The 22,438-nt window shown below is 32.8% G+C and overlaps 1 protein-coding gene and 1 long non-coding RNA gene across 3 annotated transcripts in view; one reads left to right on the plus strand and one right to left on the minus strand.

Moving 5' to 3' along the window:
* Window positions 1-22,438, plus strand: part of Oct-TyrR (Octopamine-Tyramine receptor) — a 769,263-nt gene that overhangs the window by 15,646 nt on the left and 731,179 nt on the right. The gene's annotated exons all lie outside the window — the stretch shown is intronic.
* Window positions 3,716-4,973, minus strand: LOC135849991 (uncharacterized). The gene is made up of 2 exons (XR_010559633.1): window positions 4,264-4,973; window positions 3,716-4,125 (listed from the first exon to the last, which is right to left on the minus strand). It is a non-coding gene; the product is annotated as an uncharacterized LOC135849991 (long non-coding RNA).

Here is a 22,438-nt window from a genome sequence, read left to right on the forward strand (position 1 = left end):
TGTCAAAAATTCACCGTAAGTTTAAGAACAAAAAAGCAACACGAAACACCACCAAATCTACTACTCCAAACGAAATCAATCCTTTACAAAGTTAAAAGTAAGACTGAAAAATCTTACACTTCTCACTCGCTAATTTTTAATATTTTTCGGATCATTTACAAAATCATAAAAAAATGATGAAAAAAAAATCGCATACATTGTTAGGAATGGAACCCATACCTGTCCCCCCAAAACCAGACTCCGATGCATAAAATCTGTCTCACTCAAACAACAAATATACAAACCAATAAAATAAAATAAAAAAAAAAAAAAAAAAAAAAAATATAACAGTGAAAAAGTCACGATCCTTCAACCCATGCTCTTAGACCAAACAAAAAATACATCGCACCTCAGACTTCTCAATCAATTTATTTTTTATTTCTTCCAGGATGGTGCAAATTTTCGAAATAAGTGAATTAGCCAGACAAGGTGTCATCTTATACATTGACTGCTACCTTCTAAGTGGACATGAGATTGTCATTTTTTGTGCAAGTAGGCACAGATGGAATGAATCCATAGCATATATTACACCAATAGGCCCATTTCATCGATATCTTGATGATAAAATTACAACCATAAGAGGACTTTTTATCAAAATTTTTGAAACTTTAAAAATTAAGGCATTTGTATATTTTGTAGAGCTCCCTGCAAGAAATATGTTTGATGTTATAATTTCAGCAAATGAAATTGAACCTGATGCATTTAGAATAGCTGATTGAAATGTATATTTGAAAATGGAATTTTTTTTTCTCCATATGATTTGAAAAATGAAATCATCACATTTAGTTTTAATTTATTTTAAGACTCCCATATCTCAATTTTTTTTCAATAATGTTTCCTTTTTCTTTTTCAGCCATGGTTTTCCAATTTCCAATTTTTTTATCCTTTTTTGGATTAATTTTGGCATCTGAAAAATTACCAATCGAAATTACCCCTGGAGCTTATCTCTCCGAATTTTCGAAAATCATCATTTATGAAAAATCAATCCCCTACAAATTTGTCCTAAATTATACTTACCCAAACCTTACCCCCTCCATAAATCAGGATATGGAATGTAACATGAATGATGAAGAATGCATATTTACTCAAAAATTCTATACTTCTCTTCTCCAAATTGAAAATTTTATAAACATTCAGCTCAAACAAACATATTTTGACTCGAAAATTTTGAAAAATGATAGAAAAAAAAGAGGATTTGCAAATTTTTATGGAAACTTTTTACAGTGGTGTTGTGATGTAGTCACAAAAGAAGACCTTTCCCCCCTTTATACAAATGATAAAGAAATTCAAAAAAATTATAATATTCTAAAAGAAGCTTTAATAGAAGCTCATTCAGATATCTTCAATATCTCAACAGAATTAAAATCATTCACAAAATTAATTCATGAAAATATGGCAGAATTCGCAAATGCAATTGATATTCTTTCTAGTACTATAAACACCTATGCTCAAATATTTTTAAGAGACAGATATACATACCCTGTCTTAATTTCAATTCTTCAAAAAACTTTTTATAATACATTTTTTTCTTCCATACTAACACACTGTCAAGAGCATAAACTCCCCTCTTCAATTCTTTCCCCTGATGACTTGGTTACCTACCTTGAAATATTAAATGAAAATCTTCAAAAATTTCATTACACTTTAGCTATCCCCCCTTCTCAAATTCTTGAATACCACACCTTAAGCTTGACTCACTGTCAAATTTCAAAAGATAAAATTTTAATAGAAATTAAAATACCCTTAATTAAGAAAAACTCATCTTGGAAATTATACAAACATATTCCAATTTTTTTTCGCCATAATGATGAACTTTGTATTTTGGATACAGATGAAATGCTGATTGCATATGATTACCAAAATCAAAATATCCGTGAAATTTCAGGTCATGCACTCCAAAAATGTGATCTGAATAAAAATCTCTGTTTTTTGGATTATTTTAATTCAGGATATGAATCTCCTGAATGTGCAAAAAACTTAGTTTTGGGAAAATCCACACCAGAACTAAATGCTGTCTGTAAATTCAAATGCGAACCCCTTCATAAAAAATTGCTAGTGAAAAAAATTGATGAAAATGTATACATTTTATCAAATCCTCAACCAAAACTTTATATTCGAAATTCTACTGATGAAAATATTACCACACTACAAATTAATTACAACCAATCAGGTGCTATAAAATTACAATTACCTTGTGAATTGGAACTTATTCAAGAAACAGATGAAGAAACACAAATAATAATTCCATCAGAATTCCCATGTCCAAAATTTTTGCCAAATTTTATTCAAGTACTTAGAATTGTCCCCCTTCAATGGACTAAACTTGAAACTGGACAAATTGAATTCAATAGAAATAATCCCTTGAAATTCAAAAATTTATCAAAAATTTTAGATCAACAGTGGAAAGATCATACTCCAAATTTTAATATAAAACAAACTAGTGAAAGTTTCAAAGAAAAATTGAGAACTTTGAACTTGAAAAATTTACAAACGTCAGTAGTTAATAGCATTTACCTAAGTGAATTTATATTTTCCACTTGGTTAAGTATTCTTACATTTTTAATCTTATTGTGTTTCTCACTTTTAATCAAAATTTTAATCAAAAAAGCATAAAAATACCTGATCAATTTTTTTTACCTTTTTTTTTAAAATTTTAAGTTAATCTCATTTACTTTATTCTTAAATTTTTAAGATTAAATATACTCAGCATTAAGTATTTCTTTATTTTTAGATACTTACTCTATATTTTTTTAACTTTCTTTTTCAATTTCAAGTATACTTACTTACTCAATTTATTCTTCATTTTATCAATCTTTAAGACTCTTGATATTTTTTTTTACTCATATTCTTAAGTTTGTATTATCCAATACCTACTTTCTGTAAATTTTTTTCCTACCTTTGATATTTTATCAATAAATCATTTATTAATTAATCATAGCCTAAATTATTTATTATTCATCTACTAATACGAGGTATTTTGAGTCTGTATGTACAGCTTAGGTGCAACTCTCGAAAACTGAAGCTGAAAAGTGAGGTCACTTTTCTCTGGAAGCATGGAAAAATTGTAATGACGAAAATATATAAACTGCCTAAACTATAAACCACCCAATCCATAAACTGACTAAGCCATAAGCTGACTGAACTATAAACTGGCTAAACTATCAGCAATCCGCTCCTGCCTTTACACAAGGCCAACTCCAGTAAAACATAGATATGGCGCTTCAAGTAGATTATCCTATAACCCAGCTTTTCAATAACTTGCAACTTATGTATCAGCTCCGATTACTTATTGTCCAGGCTACTTGACCACCCTGGCACCTAAAAGTTCCGTATAAATACTATCGAAATATTGGTTCATTCAGTCAGTCTTCCTACATGTAAAACACCTAAGCTAATCTTTTGTGCTTTAATGTAACTTTTTATATAAATAAGTTTGTGCTTTTATAAATTAAAGTAAATTGATACCAAGTGCGTAATTAATTAAAAAGGGTAATTAAGTCATCACAGTAGGTACCTACATCTTCGACTCGTAGTCGTATCGTATTTCTTTAATAATATTTTTTTTTCATACCATGTTCATTATTACGTTCAGAGCTGACCAGACCCCCAATTCCTTCTTTATCCTATATATTCACATCTACACTTCTACAGTCGTGAAATTGAAATCAAAATCCGCTAAAGGGTTAATTTGCTTTAATCAACGTGGTAAAAGAAAAAAAACATCTTATTTAATAACTGTTCGCGTGCTCCGAGTACATGAGGAATGAGGAAAAAAATAACAGATAAAATTATCAAAGTTAATGCGGTAATAGGGTAATTAAAAACTCATAAGTGTTATTTACTCGTAGAAAATATCATTACGTAAAGAAGAGTAATCGGATTTATTACTTTTCATTGAGATTTTTAATATTAATCTCGTCTTTTTCACCATATTCAGTGCTGCAGTCGCAACTCTCCCCGTTAATAGTAATCTCGCTGGATACTTTTCCAGCATGTTGTTGTCTAGCGATTTCATGAAGGAAAGGAATCGTGTCTCTAACTCGACATTCGCAATTTACCACCAGCGCAGCATCTGCCAAATCTAGCCTACGAAAAATTAAATCGCAAAACGAGAAATTAATTTTCACACGAAACGTGCTCGCGTCCTAATTAATAATTATTATTACGTTAAACTGGAAAGTGGAAACGAGATGGTGAAGAAAAATTAGAGTAAAAATCACTTACTTCACGACACCACTGAGTACGATGAAATAACACACTAAACAGAAAGTTAATACTTTGCGAGATGAATACATCACGTCCCGTTCGCGTCCTCGGTGCTCGATAATTGTTTTTATAAAGGAGAAATAAAAACTATGTCAATGGACGACGAAACTCGAATAGTTTTCTTTTCATAAATAATAAATGTATGTAGATTGTATTAACTTTTATAAACAAGTTAATCAATTTCAATATAAGATTTAGTACAATGCTCGTTTCAACTTTCAATGCAGATTTCCTCACTTCCCTTTGAGAAAATGGAAAAATGTCAAGTTCGAGTGTTGTAACGAACCACGCTCTGTTCTATGTGAGGAAATATAATTCCATTCTGAAATCGTTGATCTTGGAGTAACTCTGCAAAGAATAACAGAAAATGATTCTGTAATGATTTTCACAAAAGGTTCTAGGCCTAGCGAGGTGATTAGTATAAAGTTGCGGAATATCATTGAGAAATGTTAAAGCTTTGGAATTGCACTGATTTGATTTCGAAAATGTAACGAAATGGTGAAATGAGGTTTGAATTTGGGCTCTGTCCTTAAAACTCAAATTTTCATGAAATTTTCTGTGAAAAACTTACTTAATATGAGATGGGATATTTCCAACAAAAACCCTATTTTCAGTTTGACTTATTTTCACCTCGAAAACTCAAAATTTGTATGAATCCACATTCCACAACATCAAAAGATATCACTTGAAACTGGAGGAATGTTTTGGAATGCATTGGTGCCTATTTTTTTAGCCAATATTAGCAATTTCAAAAAATCTTAGAAAAATAGTCTAAAACCAATCAATTTAAGTGTTTATTTAATTCTCAAAAAATTGGCACTACTACGTTGCAAATTATTTCCCCAGTTTCGGAAATAACGTCTTCCGATGTTTTGACTTAGCATTATGCAAAATATTTAAGAAGAAAAAATGTTCACAAATTGAATTTACCTAACCACCCCCCCCCCCACCTAAAAAGTGGTTTTGAAATTCGGATTTTGATGGCAATGGTTTAGCTCCATTTCGCTATTAGGAAATATTTTTTTCCAGCCTTCAGAGGCGTACAACAATTGGCAGCACTGTTGAGCAGGAACCCTGTTGCAATCAGCAAAGTTGGGATTTTGTCTTTTTGAAAAATTTAAGAAAACGTTTAGAAGTTTTTGAAAATTTGAGCGAATAATTTCATTTGCATAGAGACCCATTTGAAGAAGAGGTTATGAGCATATAGGTAGGTATTATTAAAAATCGCGAGAATTTCCCAAACAAAGAGACAGAAAATTATCACAAAAATAGAGTAAAGATTTGTTAACATTTCAATTTAAGTACATAGGTACATTTTAAGACCAAGGGTCTTTGAACGGATTGGAAGAAAGAGGAACGTTTTGAAAAGTATCATCATCGATATTGACTCTATAGCATTTTATGTGCAAGTTTCCAAATTTTTTAAAAGTCCAACATAATATTTAAAAGTTCAATAACGACCAATGCATGACAAAATTTCAAGAACTAAGAAAAAGGGTTCTCACCCTACATCCATTCCACGTTTACTGTTCATCTGCCCTAAATTACAGCAAACAAGATCATCTCTCCAAATAGACCCAAATTCAATGACCATCCCAAACAAGTGACAACCCTTCTGAAATCCGAAAATTCATAACCGGACTAAAAAACAGCAATTTAATAAACCAAATCTAATCCCCTTTCTTCGTGGGTGTAATAATATTGCAATTATAAGCACCCCCCCCCCACATTTTTTTATTACGTCTGACAAAATTGAAGATCATCATTATTTTTGATAAATTACTTGGTAATTCTTGTTAAGTTACTGATAAATAATTCTTGGTAAATTACTGGTAATTCTTGGTAAATTACTGGTAGTTCTTGGTAAATTACTGGTAATTTTTGATAAATTGGTGGTAATTCTTGGTAAATTACTGGTAATTTTCGGTAAATTACTGGTAATTTTCGGTAAATTACTGGTAATTTTCGGTAAATTACTGGTAATTTTCGGTAAATTACTAGTAGTTTGGTAATTTTGTAATATTTTGGTCATTTTTTTTAGTAAATTGCTGGTTATTTAGTAATTTTTAGTAAACTGGGTAGCAATTCCTGAAATTTCAGTAAGCGTGATAAGCCAGTTATGATGGTTAAGTTCCGCAAATAACGTTCAGCATTTTCATTTACTATCACCATACTATCACACTTATCGGTAGACGTTAACTGATGAGTAGCCACAAGTTTTCGGAATAATGGAATGGGCACTACTCGTACCGTCATAAACTATTTTCATATTTTTAAATTGAACTAACATTTTTAATCCGTATTTTGTATTTTCATCATTTGCTAATACTTTAGGTGCCATAGCAAAATTACATTTTAATCAAAATAGTTGAAAAATCGCAATTAAAACAAAATGAAGCAATAAAGAAACTTCATTTACCTACATCTCCAAGACTGCAACCATTAGTTTTTTGTCTGTTTTTTAGCTCAACTTTGGAGTTAACGTAAGTAAGTTACCGACATGTTACCGATCCGTAACTGTGGTAACTGCGTCAGTTAACGGATTTGAAACTCTCATAACTCGCTTATCACGCATACCGAAATTTCAGGAATAGCTACTGGTGAATTTATAATTTTTGGTAAATTCCTGGTGATTTGGTAAGTTTATGATAAGTTAATTGGTAATTTGGTGACTTTTGGTAATCTACTGTTAATTTGGTGACTTTTGATAAATTACTAGTAACTTGGTGATTTTTGATGAATTACTGGTGAATTGGTAATTTTTGGTAAATTAGTGGTAATTTGGTAACATTTTAGTACTTTTTTATTGCTTTAAATACTTTCTACCTCCCAGGCTGTAGCCTGTTACAGGGTTGATTATGAATCTTTTTATTGTTGTGTAAATTTAAAATTAATTTTTTCTGGTGATCAACTTCATTTTTTTAGTTTATAATTTTTCATGGTAAGTACCTAATTGATTTATGTTGATTCCAAATTTTTCAGTAAATTCCAAATGATTTTTTTGAGTAAGTATAGTGATTCTGAATGAATTTTTTCGCCATTACTTTTAGTGCACTTTTTCACTGTCATTTTGACTACCTATTTTTTTAGTACCAGTTATTTTTATTAGAGTTTTTATGGCGATTTTGATGCCTGGTTAACTACATATGAAGAGTGATATTCCAAAACCCGCTTTGTCCATTTTCACAACTTTTCAGGAGAGAGGAAAAACAGTTTCCCTTTAAACGGGTGAATTGGCTTTTTAGGCGAGCTTAGCACTTTATTTGGGTGGATTTATGATGTAGGAGTGTAGGTATACATTTCATCCACTAAATACTGCTGAAAAAAATTTCAATAAAAATGGACAAATCACGTTTTGGAACATTATTTTTTTTTTTAATTTTTAGTGAATTGGCTATTTAGGTGAGTTTAACGCCTCATTTTGGTAGGTTGATGATGTAGGAATGTGAGTTAATACTTCATCTACCAGGTACCACTGAAAACCCAACTTTGATAAAAATGGACAAAGCGAGTTTTGGAATATCACTCTTCATATATATTAGTTTGATGTTTGATTTTTGATTTGAGTGATTTCAGTTGTTTTTTCTTGTTTTCCTGTGATTTAAAGTTTTTTTAGGAGAAATTTTTTCGTGTTTGATTTCAAATGAGTTTATTTGAGTTGAATTCTATGACTTTTTTGGGGAGAGGGGGGAGGATTTCAGTTTTTTCTGTTTTCCTGTGATTTGAATTTTTTTAGGAGAATTTTTTTCGTGTTTGATTTCAAATGAGTTTAGTAGAGTTGAATTCGATGACTTTTTTTTGGAGGGGGGGGGGGGGTGATTTCAAAATGATTTTTTGTGACGAATGAACGTTTAATGTTACTTTCGAATAAATTTTTTAGTGCTGAATTTGATGAATATTTTGATACAGAAGATTGTATTCAAAGTACATCAGAATTTTCATATCCGGAGCAAAAATTGAAATTGAAATACTCAAAATTTTGAAAAAATGGTTGAATTCAGAGCGTTTCATTAAAGTCTGTCACATATAAGAAGCACCGAAAACACTTGGAAAAATTTGGAAAGTTTTGCTATCGGCCAAAAACTTTGATGTTTGTTTTGACTGTTTTGTGTTTGAATTTTGATGCGCTGAAATGATAGTTTTGTTTCAGAAGTAGGTACAGTACAATTATATGGTCTAATTTCATGTCATTTACCATCTTCTTGTTATAATTTTCTATAGTTTATTGACGTAAAATCTCAGCAAAAACACCTGTTGTTGTGATCTTGCCAAATGTTTTTTTACAAATCAAAAAATTATGTGTCGTCGGAGGGTTAAAACCGCATATTTCTTCTCTCATTGGGTCCTTGAGGAGGAAAGGGGGGTTCAATTATCTTCATATTTGTGCTCAAAAGGGTTTGATTTATACGTAATGATAGCACTACTCATATTGTCAACCTCCCATTACCCCCAATAATTGGGGAGGGAGTGTCCAATGTGTCCATGTGCCCAAAATGTGGGTTTCAAGAGGTTGTCTCATTTTCTAAGTGTACTTTTTTTCATAGAATCCCTTCCAAATTTTTTAAGATGACCTACCTGCAGAAAAAATTTGAAAAAATGCTCAAAATTATCATGCATTTAATTTAAACGTAGGTAATATAATACATATGTATGTACAATTGTACATATAGAATGAAAAAATTTTGTATGCCAGAATTGGATTTGGAGATAATGCGATTTTATATCTATGTTTTTCTGTCATTGTACGTATTATTCCCCCCTGGGACACAAAATTTTTGGAAAAATCCACATGGATAGGCTCATGTCTGATTTTTCTGGTTCAAAACTCGACGAAGTATGATTTTTTCTGGAAAAAGTGTTTTTTCATCATTTTGAGTCATAATGGGAGGGGAAGGGGGGAGAAAAAATTTGTGAGTCTGAAATTTTTCAGAGGCATTCAACGATATTCCTTCAATAAAAATTTCAAAAATCCGAGGATATGGGCATTTCATAAGATGAGGAAAGGAAATCTCAACTTATTCGCGCGGTAACACGTTTTGTGACCCCCCCTCCACCCCAACGTTTTCCTCTTCTGTGCCAACATTACATTAAAAAGTGTGAATCGTTTATCATCAACACGTACAAGTCATACACTTCGTCCATTGAAAGAGTTTCTGAAATTATTTATTCGTTCTTCTCCATCCCTCTTACGTTTTAAATTAATATTCTCGTGTTGTGATAAAATAGCAAGTGCTCTCTTCGGAATTTTTATGGTTATTTTTTTGTTGTTTTGTTTTTTTTTTCCCTCAAAATATAATGTAGTTTTCATATCGATTGCTTTCCCTGCTCTTTTCCTCCATTTTGGTCTTCATTTACATCCTATTTATTTTCCTTATCATCCTTTTGTTTTAATTTACTTAGGACGAATTCAATTTAAATTGTAGGTTGTGTGTGTAGGTGTATCATTTTTAACGTTGTTATTTCCTGTATTTTGTCTTTTTCTTTACAGTCAACCTTTTGAAATTTTAATGCGAAGGTACCTACATTATTAAAAATACAATAATTTTGTGCTGTATGCATCCAAAAAAAAAACGAAATCGAGTAAATAATTCAATGCAAGAGGTAATTCTTCTCACACGAAAATAATAAAAAAAAATCGAGCAAACAAAATTAAAAACGCGAACTCGCTACGCTACGAGTTGAAAAATATACCTATAAGCTAATGGAAAAAATTGTAAAGTCGACGTATAAATTCTTCCATTATGACAAGATAAACAACTACCGAAGAATTTTTCAAACAATTGGCGAAAAATTCCACCAGGTGTCTGCTCGTCTGTATTTTCATAAAATTTACCTCTTTATATAGGTAGGTGTAGGTACCTAATGTCGAGTTGAAAACAAATTTTTTCCCAACCAAAGTCGAATTAAATTGAAATTTTTTTCAAGCGCACGAGTCGTGCATCGGGCAGGTATAATTTTCGATTATTTTTCTTCTCGTCTGGAAATGTTCACGAGATACTTATAACCGACGAATAAAAGTTTGAATTCTTTAAAAGTGGGTTTTTTATGAGAAATTTTTTCACGAAAAAATTTCTCTCATCTTGAAAGCTGCAAATTTACACGAGTATATAATTGGGAATTTGAAAAATTCATCGATCTTATTTTTTTAACGGTTTTAAAAAGATAAGTAGCGAAAATTATTTTCCAAGTTTTTTTCTCTGCTTTACATCCTACGATATCGAGTTGTATAAAAAAGTACTTAGAAAAAAAAAGCAATCAAATCGACGAAACATTTGAGCTTTCGTGATAACAAAGCATGTTTGCAAAAGTATGCATCGTACAGGATGAATTCATTTCATCGCCCACGAAAGTATCACGTAAACAATTATTTTTCTAAAACGATAAATAATGCGAAGTGTATTTACGTTGATTTGCGAGCTCTCGGGGGCTTTAAAATATGAAAACATTGGCCATTTCAATTATATATTATAAAAATTCACCGCGACAGGATGGTAAAAAATGAACGACCGTATTCGTGCCAAAAAATGATTTGTTTGGCGTTAGAACGAGGCAGAAAAAACAGTCGTCGAGCCGATAAACTCGTAATCGCGAATGGAGAATCGGAGGTCGCCTCGGCTCGGTAATTGTTAAGGCCTCATCAACTTGTACACATTGTTCGCGAGAGCTATTGTGAGTGTTAGCGAGGCGAATGTTTTAAATTTATCGCAAATTTCAAGTGCCAAGTTATTCGAGGAAAAAAAAAGAAAGAGACTCGGTCGCGAATTTAATCGTACCAATTCATTATACTGCAGAAGGGGACAATTTGTAGGGAAAGAGGGGTTGAGTTGTCTGCTTTGTGTACAAGAAAAAGAAACCTCTGATTCGATTTAAATCTAAATTACTACGTAGGTACCTCTACATACGTTACGTATATTCGACCTTTGCAAAACGTTTGGCAATTTTTTTAAACGATAATTACCTCGCTCGGTGCTTGGTCGATGGGGTCGTGTGTGTGGCATGGCATATAGCATGACGTTTAGCCGGTGTAATTTTACCCTAATCTGTACCATATGGTTGTCTACTATGTGCAAGTCGCACTCGCAAATAAGCCAGCGTTAATGTGCACGATCGTAAGCGTGATAAGGTACCGCCGTTTAACATTTATTACCTGGTAAGCGATGTTTTGACGTGAATTTGTTGTGTTGAACGATACGACGACGACGATACCATGTCCCAAATAGTTTTATACCAAATTGCTTATTTTTTGAGAGAAGACCAATGTGCCAGTATATATGATAATTTTTTCTAACGTAATTTTAACGATAACCATTTCGTCGTTGTGGGGTAATTTGTACCCACATTTATCGTGTAAAATACCTATCAGCTTAGGGTTTAATATTCGTAAAACGTTTTCTAAGTAGTATTTTTTTTTTTTTTATTATGTTTGTATGTGAGAAGAGCGACCTTGAATAAGTAGTATCTTATACGTTGGTGTAATTTACTCTCTGTATATTATGAATCATTCTTCGGTCTATTTTATGATCTAATTACCGATGTGAGGTATTTAATACATATAATAATTGAAATAAATAAACTCTTCGAATGATCCATTCGACAGAAGCTGCGTACCTACCTATTTAAATACCGCATTTCCGGAAACTCTCGCAAGTTCGCAAGTTCATCATCAGTCGAGTGAAGTTGTGCATTTCGCGAAAATGACGTTTATTCGTAATTCTTTGGTGTTGTTTTTATTCTGTGTTATTTGTCTTTGCCAAGGATTGCCTTATTTTGCAATATCAGCATCGTCTGCATCTTTGGCTGATCTGTTGGTTGATTTGATCGAACCGAAATTGGAACCTTTGATGAGGAATTCTTCGAGTTCGGGATCAGAGTCGGAAATCATCTCGAACATGACTAAAGTTCTTTTGATGGATGGTGAATTTAATTCTTCGAGTTTAAAATCAAAATCAGAACAGGGGATCATCTCCAACATGACTGATGTTCTTCTGATGGATGATCAGTTCAATTCTTCGAGTTCAAAATCAAAATCAGAACAGGAAATCATCTCCAACATGACTAAAATTCTTCTAATGGATGATAAATTTAATTCTTCGAGTTTGAAATCAGAACAGAAAATCATCTCCAACATGACTAAAGTTCCTCTGATGATGTATGATCTGTTCAATTCTTCGAGTTCAAAACCAGAACGGGAAATCATCTCCAACATGACTGAAATTCTACTGACTGATGACCAGTTTAATTCTTCGAGTACAAAATCAGAACAGGAAATCATCTCCAACATGGCCGAAGTTATTTCGATGGATAGTCAGCAACTGAATTCATCGAATTTGGAATTAGAACCGGAAATGGACTGTAATTCAACCGATGTTATGTCATCTCAATCCAGATCTATCAAATGTTTGTTAACACCTAGAAAAAATGACCAGATTATTTTTGATAGAATACCAAAAACTGCAAGAGTTCCTACGTCAACAGAGGACTACGAACCTGATATCATGGATACCTAACTTTATGAATTTGAATAGGTACCTATTCTTAACAGAATGATGAATGAAATATGAATGAATTAATTACCTTCCCCAATAATAAAAAAAAGAAGAAATTCTTTGCATTGAAGTCAAGACAGCCATTTTAGGTTCTAAAAAGAAATCCCCCCCCACCATCTAGAAAAAAATCGAAGAAAGAAAAGTTTTGTACGTGCATAATGTACTTAGATGATACAGTAGAGTGGTTGTGTTTCAATATTCCCAAACTTTTTTCGAATCAGCGAATTTCTTGCCCCCTTTGAAAGATCAAAGAATCCACATTTCACTAAAAAATAAAACTGTACTTATTGGCCTTTTATTTAAAAAAAAGAGTCGATTTTATATGGGGCTGAAAGTAGCAAAAAATTGCATGTAACGTATCATATAGGTACCTATTCGTAGATTTGAGGCACTCCTGTTTGACTTAAACACGAGGAAAAAAACTGTAATATTGCCGGGTTCCGCACAGAATCAGAATTTTACTAATTTCAGACCATGATCCAGTCATGCAAACCTGCTGGCTTTTCAAAACTTGAGAAAAAATAAAATTAGAACTTGAAATAGGTTCCATCTAGTCATCTACGGGTATATCAATTTTTGAAAATTCGGAAAGTCAGGCATGATATGCAAAAGTCCCATGGTTCTCAAAATGTCAATTTATTGTATGACGTAATTTCACGAACTCAGCAGGGTTTCTCCGTAGTTTTCAAAAATCTGTCAAAATGTCAAACGTCATTTTTAAAAGTTCAAAATAATTTTAGTGACTCGTTAATTTTTTTCAAATGTTGAGAAGTCTTCCATAAGCCATAGGTAATTATTATTTCTTAAAAAGAATTTTGGCCATTCAATAATTTTTATGGGTAATTTCTAGTACATAACTGGTCTTTTCTGGTAAATAACTGGTAATTTCTGGTAAATAACTGGTAATTTTTGGTAAAGTCTGGTAATTTTTAGTAAATTCTGGTCATTTCTGGTAAATTACTGGTAATTTCTGGTAAATTACTGGTAATTTCTGGTAAATTACTGGTAATTTCTGGTAAATTACTGGTAATTTTTGGTAAATTACTGGTAATTTTTGGTAAATTACTGGTAATTTTTGGTAAATTACTGATCATTTTTGGTAAATTACTGGTAACATCCTGACAAACCATCTCGACTTTCAGTTCGAGGTCGAGTTTTGATCAAGTAGAAATTGGCTGATATTTTTAATCATTCTTTTGACGATTTTGAGAATTGACAATAAATATCAAAATAATCGACTGATAGTTTTCAACAATTTTAAACGAAATGTAAGATTGATGGAAACTTGATCCTAAATCTTCCCACATTATAGTACTTTAATCGGCAATGATTTCATGATGAAAATTCAAATCAATTTCAAGTCGATTTCTTACTGAAGGCTTAAACTTGACTGCAAATGTTTGTTGATTTTTCTTTCTCTATAGACATTAGACATCAAATTATGCATACAGAAGTTAAAGTCAATTATAGGTCGATTTTTACTAAGTCATAAAAATGATGTAAAAATTGATTCAAAATGTTCCAAAGGGTACCCCCGGATAAGATAGGCAAAATGCCCTTAACCTCAGATTTCGATGAAACTCACAGGGTATGTTTAGTACCCCCAAAAAATAATTTTGGGCCCATAACCCGCTCCCCACCCCACCCCCCTTAGGCAGGGGGGCCAAAAAACGCGTTTTTCAGGGGAAAAATTCTGCATCAGCGAGTAATTTAGATAAATTTATTCTGTAAACGAATATAGTTAGAGGATACATGGGGGTACCTCCCTGAATTTTTTCAGAATTTTTCATCGCATGGGGGGAGAAGGAGGGACAAAAGAAAACTTTAAATCGACATTACTCCGGAACGAAAAAACATACCAAAACGATTTTTTCGTCAAATATGTATTTTTAGGTCTACTTTCTATAGAAATCATCACCCGGCCATTTGGAGTGGTGGGTCAAGCTCAAAAGTTCAAAAAACTCTCAAAAAACTACGTTTTTTACGTTTTTCTCCAAAAATAAGGACAAATGGCCGAAATCGAAGAGAACCAAGTTGTTCAGCGTGAAATTTTACCTCAGAATCTGTAACTGAAAATTCATTTATACCGCGCGATCGTACGGTAAAACTACACGCGCAGAAGTATTTTTGCTTATATAAGTATGTATGTATCAAGATAGCTGAAAGGGTATTCCTGAGTAAAATAGGTGAAATCCCCCTGTCCTCAGATTTCTGAAACTTTGATGAAACATCGTTGGGTACCTTTCAAAAAAATGTTGGAGTAAAAAAAAATTCTCCCACCCCACTTCCTTTGCTCACAATAGCGAAAAAACGTTTCTGGGGGGGGGATCATGCTTCAACGAGTTTTGAAAAAAATCTGTATTCACTCAAAATATGTACTTGAAGTATAGATATGATCCTAGCAACGTAAATTTTTTCAAAAATTGTTGGCTCCCCAGGGAGAGGATATTGACAAAAGAAAATTTGAAGCTGCCGTATCTTCAGACCTAATTCAAGCACATGAATTTTTTCAGGAACATATCAGCATGAGTACTATAATTTGTATTTTTTTTTTCAAATTTTCCCTCCAGGTGGCCCATCTTCAAAAACTCAAAAAACACTCAAAATTGTGTTTTTTGGGTCACGGCACCACAAAAAAAAGCGATCTGTAATTTTGCCTTCTGGCCTCCAAAAACAATAGAAAACCAACCAACTTCTTAAAACTCCAATTTTGGGGCCATGGCACCCCCTCTAACAAATTTTGGGGTGAAAGTAGATTGACAATATGGGTATCGTTATCATATGAATCGAACTCGCTGAACACGAATATGAAATTTTATTTGCAGTGGGATCCTCCTAACGGTCACATTGTGGAAAGGGGTTGCCCAAAAATTAGATTTTTTGTGAAAAATGCTTTTTAAGCGCAATTAACGCCATGCAAGTTCTTAATCAAGATTTTCTTGAATTACAAGTATTTTTCAAGTACATAGTATCTAACTCAAAACTATCAGAAAGGTTTCTTTTTGGTGTCGATCATTAAATTTTTATGTGAGTTACCTACCAAGAACATTGAAAACACAATAAGTATAACTAATACCTAGTAGATGGGTGGATCGCGAAATAATGGGGAAAATACTGTGAATTTTTATCAATTACAGCAAAAACCGTTATTTTGAGTTGAAAGTTGCACAGACAAATTCTAGCTCTAGAAGTGCCCCTAAAAGGAAAACATGGGCCCTCAAAGTTGGGGGTATTTTCAAAAAAAACGTGTGTTTTCACTGAAGCCCCTGTACCCAATTTGTTTTGAGAAAAATGACGACCCAGTCCCAAATGAAATTATTTGAGATTCTGCGTCCATTCTATGCTATTGTTTTTAATTTGTTATTGCTAATTTCGAAAAATTACCCACAATTTAGGAATTTTTTGCAATTTTTCTCGATTTTTGAAACCTAAAATATTGGCGTCACTGCGTCCCAAAATATTTCCTCAGTTTCAGAAATATATCTTTCAATGTTTTTTCTTCATTATAGCGAAACATTTGCGAAGAAAATATTTTCAAAACCAACTATTAATACCCTTTGCAAATTTTCAATCGCTCACTAGAACTCTAAAAGTGCACTTGGATTTTGACGGCAATAGCATAGATCGACGCAGAATCTCAAATATGTATGTACTTTCATCATACTGTCTCCTCTATATATTTTGAGTGAATTTAAAACATTTTTTTTTTTTTCAAAACTCGTTGAAGCATGATCCCCCCCCCCTCCAAAAAACGTTTTTTCGCTATTGTGAGCAAGGGAAGTGGGGTGGGGGATTTTTTTGGCTCCAACATTTTTTTGAAAGGTACCCAACGATGTTTCATCAAAGTTTCAGAAATCTGAGGACAGGGGGATTTCACCTATTTTACTCAGGAATACCCTTTCAGCTATCTTGATACATACATACTTATATAAGCAAAAATACTTCTGCGCGTGTAGTTTTACCGTACGATCGCGCGGTATAAATGAATTTTCAGTTACAGATTCTGAGGTAAAATTTCACGCTGAACAACTTGGTTCTCTTCGATTTCGGCCATTTGTCCTTATTTTTGGAGAAAAACGTAAAAAACGTAGTTTTTTGAGAGTTTTTTGAACTTTTGAGCTTGACCCACCACTCCAAATGGCCGGGTGATGATTTCTATAGAAAGTAGACCTAAAAATACATATTTGACGAAAAAATCGTTTTGGTATGTTTTTTCGTTCCGGAGTAATGTCGATTTAAAGTTTTCTTTTGTCCCTCCTTCTCCCCCCATGCGATGAAAAATTCTGAAAAAATTCAGGGAGGTACCCCCATGTATCCTCTAACTATATTCGTTTACAGAATAAATTTATCTAAATTACTCGCTGATGCAGAATTTTTCCCCTGAAAAACGCGTTTTTTGGCCCCCCTGCCTAAGGGGGGTGGGGTGGGGAGCGGGTTATGGGCCCAAAATTATTTTTTGGGGGTACTAAACATACCCTGTGAGTTTCATCGAAATCTGAGGTTAAGGGCATTTTGCCTATCTTATCCGGGGGTACCCTTTATGATTTATTATAATCAATGCCTTTTTTAAATTTCGTAGTTGGATCAATTTTTTATCAATTTTTTGCTCAAATGAAAATATGTCAAAAATTGATTCAAAATTAGGTATTGCAAAACGATAGTAAGTATTATTACTTAATTGATAACTTTTTAAATCAGAAGTTGGATCTATTTTTCATTGATTTTTTTGTCAAAATGATAGAATATGAAAACTTGATATATGTGACATCAAGTTTTTGTTGTAATGAAAATAGGTAGTCAAAACTTGACACAAAATATTCATCAATTTTTTTCTTAAAAATATAAAATTTTTTCTGCACATTGAAGTTGAAGTTGATTTTGACTAATTTTTGCTGAGAAATGAAAATGGTATGAAAATTGCTTTAAAATTTTATAGTTGATTTACAGCACAGAAGTAGTAAAAGTAGACCAAAAATTGATTAAAAATAGGATTATTCATCACCGACATCAATTTACTACTCGCAGATAAAGTGTGCAGCAAAAGGTACATATATAAGTAGTTTTACAAAAAATTTTAATGGTGGAGAAAAGAAGTGCTACAACATTTGGCTTCATGTCCAAGAGGTCATCAAATCATTTTAAATATCAATTCACATAATTATTTGCAATAAATACATATGAACAGTGATTTTCTGAAAATTTAGGGTAAGGTAGTTTTTCATGAGCTCGACACAAGATTGATAAAAAAAAAGAGTCGATAGAAAGTACTCAAAATCATCAACACTGATATCTACATATTAAGTCGGTTTTGCATCTAATCTCAAAAAATTGTTGAAAAATTATCTAATACGCTAGGTAGGTAGTACACATACTCTTCAAATTATCAACAGAAAATAATTATTTGAGGATGTCTCGACATGAAATATGCTTGATGGTAAATTTTGCTTGATTTTATACCAATAATGGTCGAGGATTGGTAGATTTTATGCCGAAAAAAAAAAGATGAAAAGGAAATTTATATTTTGGCTTGAGCTCGACTTAAAATTTGAGCTAACTTTTTTTTTCAAGATTGTGTTGAGGTGGTATTTTGGATTGTAGTATTTCTGGTAAGATACTGGTAATTTCTGTCAAATTACTGGTAATTTTTGATAAATTACTGGTAATTTTTTTGGCAAATTGCTGGTATTTTTTGGTAAATTACTGGTAACTTTTTCGTTAACTACTTGTTATTTTTTGGTAAATTACGGTTAATTTCTGGTAAATTACTGGTAATTTTTGGTAAATTACTGGTAATTTTTGGTAAATTACTGGTAATTTTTGGTAAATTACTGGTAATTTTTGGTAAATTGTTGGTAATTATTGGTAAATTACGGTTAATTTTTGGTAAATTTCCAGTAATTCTTTGGTAAATTACTGGTGTTTTTTGATAAATTACTAGTAATTTCTGGTAAATTACCTACTGGTAATTTTTGGTAAGTCACTGGTAACTTCTGGTGAATTATTGTTAATTTCTGGAAAATTACTGGTAATTTCTGTCAAGTTACGTAATTTTTGGTAAATTACTGGTAATTTTTGTGTAGTGTAATATACGTATACATACGTCACACTGCATCATCATTTTTGTAGGTAGGTATACCTCTAGACCAAATTGGGCTGCCTGGGAAGGTAGGAATTGAAAGGATGAGATCTAAATTTTCCATTTTTAGTCCCAGTCAAAATCCTCTTTCACGTCTTTTTTTCGGAATAAAATCAATAATTTCTTTTTTTTTAAATTTCTCGTCGTTTTTCGATCTACTACAGGTTGAAATCAGCACAACGCCAGCAGTCGAAGTCGAACCAAGTTTATTTTACCTACATAATTTTCATCAACTTTTTCTTGTAACCATATTTTTTTTTAGCTACTTGATTATCCCTTCCCTCTCTCCTTCAATCACCACAAGGAGAAATTTACCTTCTCCTGTCGTTTTCTTTTATCAGCATTCAGACCTGGGAAATCACAAATATGTTAAAAGAGCAAATACAGGGTGTTTAATAATACCCGGAAACGTCCGACGCAAAAAATTTCCTGCTATGAAATTCAAAAATTTCAAATGATTAAAATTACTCGTAATTGAATGATCAAATCATTCTCAAAAACTATTTGGATCAAAATGATAGGTACTTTTTGCAACTTAACAAACACATTTTTATTCTTCATTTTTAAAAGAGGAGAACAATCTTTTATTTCGGATCTTCCCCGGTATTTTATTACACACCCTGTACTATTTGCACAATGCTTGCATTTAACCAAAACCATTAACTGCAAAGTGAGCTTTATAACGATTCGGTCTCGTGTTGAAGAAATATTTAAACTGATTCGTTATTTCATCGAGGCGGCTATAATTGAATCAACGAAGCGTGTTTGTTCTTCATTTTTGCTGCATTCATCATATACCTATGTATATAAGTATCTTCCTTTACCCATGTACATTACCCTTTTACTGTTTTACTGTTCGTTCTTGTATTTATCTAGTTTAATGTACTTTTACACTACCTACCTACTGCCTACATTACATTTTGTATGCGCTGTAAAATTTGCTTTTCTCGTAGTAAAAGAATTTTTCGTAATTGGGGTTGGAATTTTTTTTTCACCATGGTTTGAGATTGTTTCGTGTTTCGTTGCAATATCGTACACATATAACGAAAATGTAATCGAGAAAGCTAACAGTGTGGATGACGGAGTGGAAGGAAGGAAGGGGAGGTGAAATGAAATTCAGAGTCAACGTTGTAGAAAACGTGTCAGCTTATATTTTACATATCTTTCCCGAAAAAATTGCCTCGATTCGAAAAATAAATATGTATTTATGTGACGTTTTATTTCTATTTTTAGGATGTTGAAGCTGTGTTGGGTGAGGAAGGCGGACTCCATTTTTTTCCAGAATAATAAAAATTACTTATTAAAATGATTTTGTGTGAAAATAGTTTTTTCTGGTACTATTATACTGCCGTCCCTCTTCTTACGCGTGTCATTTTGTAAATCCAATTTTTGTATGTCGCAAATTTTCTCGTGTGGCTTTTGAAATTTTGAAAAAATAATGATTTAAAAATTTTTTTGAAGACTTGAATGAAGTTATTCGCGATTTTAGCTATCTTCGAAATTGAGCTCGTAAAGTACCAATCAAATTTAATTTAAAAAAATTTTCTTTGTGCGAATTTCGAAAAAAAAATCTTAGTCAACAAAATTTTAGTAAGTTGTTCCTAATTTAATGGCTTCGTTATCCATCTACAATAGGTAGGTAAATGTACTAATACGAAAGATACTTCGTAAATGTGTCCTTTCGGGGAAAAATTCAAACTTCATTTCTAGCTAATTTAATGCCACAAACCTTCTAAATATACCTCGCTGTCTGACCGCAATTCCAATTCACGTCACCGATATTCTTGAACCGCGTAAATAAACGAACCAAGCGGTTAAATTACTACCCCCCAAATCACCTAAAAATGGGCTTCGTATCTCGTGTAGCACTGTAGCTTGACCAAAACTACCCACTCGTTAAAAAATCTCAGTCTTGTTTTTCATATCGTCCAGCACCAGCACATGATTCACCGAGTCATCTGTCCGGTCGGGTCGTTTCCAGTTTGACCATATATATAAAATGCTTCGCATGGTTCGCAGGACATTGCAGGTAGGTACATGGTATATATTCGAGAAAAAAGGCGCGTGTAATATAAAGAGCGAAAAAAAAACACGGCAACATGCACGCTGAACTTGATATAAAAACATTAGTTCCCAAAATAGTCGCACTGTTGAGTCATCATGTTTGCTATGTGTACAAATGAATAATTAACATCGTCCAAAATAGCCCATCGTTATTAATAATTTCGAGATGAAATAGATACACAACTATTACACCTCTTTTTCTAGCGTATTATACCTACTCGTACTTTTATACGTAGGTACCTACTACGTTTACAAACGGTTGGTAAACGAAGGCGAGATTTATGTTTGAAAATTTTTTCCACTGTGTAGAGTGCTTTTTCTTGTACAATGGTCGTGTTTTGTAGATTTTCCAGGAGTGAATGGGGGAGGAGTAGGAGAAGGAAGGTACGTCGATGAAATTATGTTAGTCTGAAGCTCTGTTTTTTATAATTCCAGGGGTCAGGATGCACAGTGTGGGCCTACTGGAGATAGATTGAAAATTTTTTAATCGTTATCACGTCTAGTTGGAGTGATCCTATAGCAAGCCCAAATTTTATATTGAACACAATGTTGGAAGAAATTCTTATTGGAGACTTTTGAACTTTTTTTACGAAGTCTGGTATCTCAAAGGCCACAAAGTTGGTTATCAAAGGTAGAAGAGAGCTTCACTTGTGCGATTTGTGGAAATCAATTTCACAGATTTTACTACTCGAGGAAACATAAAAAATGTTTAAAATACATATTTTCAAGGAAAAGTTAAAATTTGGCTTTTAATTGTTGATTCTGAGTTGATAACTTCACTAGGAGAAGATCAATCAATAAGTGGAAAAACAAGTTTTAGTTTTGGTTGAGTATCTTGTTTCCAATTATTATCATTTTTTTGTTGGATTTTCAGTTTAGAGTGAAAACAAATTTCTTAGGCTGAAATCTTGAGGGAAATGCAGGTAACGTGAATTTTTTCAATCAATCATGAGATCTTGCTCCGTTATAAATGGTGAAATTGCAAAAGGCTCGACATCCGTATTGCGATCGATGTTGAATAACATGGGAAACATAGTGACAGGTCAATGACCTCAAGAGAGCAGACCGACGACCTTCGAAAACCATATTACCAACGGGTCAAAGACCTTAAGAAACCAGACAAGACTACAGAACACATTAAGATAGAGGCTAGATGGACAGATCGATGACCTTGAGAAGCCAGACAGGCGCTCAGATAACCTTGAGTGGCCAGACAGACGACCAGAAGGTAGGTCAATGACCTTCAGAGACCAAACAAGCAGACAAATGCCCTTGAAAAGTTATACTGACAGAGGCTGGGCAGGCAGCCATACAGGTGGAAAGCACGGACGACCCGGGGCAATGAACTTGAAAAGCCAGACAGAAAGGTCAATAACCTTAAGAAGCC

Source organism: Planococcus citri, chromosome 1, assembly GCF_950023065.1.
Source record: "Planococcus citri chromosome 1, ihPlaCitr1.1, whole genome shotgun sequence".
Taxonomy (NCBI): Eukaryota; Metazoa; Arthropoda; class Insecta; order Hemiptera; family Pseudococcidae; genus Planococcus; species Planococcus citri.